The sequence below is a fragment of the Echinops telfairi genome, unplaced genomic scaffold (assembly GCF_000313985.2).
Source record: "Echinops telfairi isolate 266 unplaced genomic scaffold, ASM31398v2 ScPeMD7_7469;HRSCAF=8507_0, whole genome shotgun sequence".
NCBI classification, from domain to species: domain Eukaryota; kingdom Metazoa; phylum Chordata; class Mammalia; order Afrosoricida; family Tenrecidae; genus Echinops; species Echinops telfairi.
In genome coordinates, this window is record NW_022111372.1 from 57,074,509 (window position 1) to 57,075,984 (window position 1,476).

Consider the following 1,476-nt stretch of genomic DNA (forward strand, 5'->3'; position numbering starts at 1 on the left):
AAATTGGCAGGTTGTTTATTGAGAGAATCGTGGTGGGTAGGCTACCAAGCTGATGTCCGTTTGTCAGATTGTCCTATCGTGGTGGCTTATGCATTTCTGTGATGCTGGCTGCGATACCACCAGTATTTCAAAAACCAGCAGGGTCACCCTTGGTGGGCAGGTTTCAGTGGCACCGCTGGATAGTCAGAGATAGCAACAGGAGACCCTGAAGGGGAGCTGGGCTTGCGGGTTTAGGCGGCTTCGCCCAGGAATCGGAGGGTTTCTGTCCACCCCGCAGCCAAAGGGACCCCTTTCAAGTGGAGGGAACATCCTGTGTGATTTCCCCTCTCACTCCGAGGAAAATCTCACTCCAGTCCCTGGAATATCATCTGGTACCGGGTAGATTTCATACCAATGGATCGAAATGAATGAAGTGTGGCTCCACTCTTTTTTCAGCTTGTATTGGTTTGGGTAGGTCATTTCACGTCTCTGCACTGTCCAGTGCAAATGACATGGGACTATTGTTCCCGTCCAAGCCTGGTGAAAGAAGTCGACACCTGATGGGCGCTCACCCAAGGACCCCCATTATCACCATTATGAAGTTCAAGACTATCGGGCTCTTGAACAGTATGCTCTTTCAAGAATGGTCCACAGGGACTCAAAGGGACACCACGGGCTCAAAAGACTAGACGAGACACGTAAGAGGCAGGGAGTTTGTGTCCATTAGGGGAAGAGCCATCCAGGAAAGGAAAGTAAGGGTGCCATCCCGTCTCTGAACGGTGCCCAGGCAAAGTGCCGAACTGGCTGGGGTCCTGCCTGCCATGTGTCTTCTCCACCAAAGCAAAGGAGAAAGAGACCGAGAGTGAAAACTGCGCCTTGGGCTCAGTCCCGACGCACAGCGAGGCCCGGGGGAGCCGATGGTCTCTCTGGAGCGATCTGCTTGACTATCTGTGTGGATGTCGGGAATACCCACCTCCCACCCAGGGGTGTGTGTGTGTGTGTGTGTGTGTGCGCGCGCACACGTGCTCAGGCAATGTATGTAAATCACCCAGCAAGGGAGCCTAACACACGGTGGGCGCTTGCCTGCAGAGTGGCAGATTTGAGTGCCGGCCCTGCCACTTTCTTACTCTGAGATTTTAGGGAAGCGGTTTCCATCCCAAGCCTCGGTGCCCTCATCTACAAAATGGGGCCGTAATCGTGTCTTTCTCCCAGGCAGTCGTGGGGACCCAATATGACTAGCAACTGAAGAAGGAGGTTTCCTAAAGGTGCTGTGGCAGGCAGGTAAGTCAGCTATAGGACAGGTGGACAGGGCGCAGGAGCGGGAGGGGGGTGGGCGGGGCGGGCAGGGAAACCTTCATCAGAGGTAGAAACAAGGCCCTTGGCCCTCTGCTCTGAAATGGGTCACATAGGGGGTGCACAGCTCAGATGCAGTCGAGGCCCTCCCCAGCCAGAAGTCCCCTGCCATGGCCCATGACCCACCCACGGCCCACCCTCTCC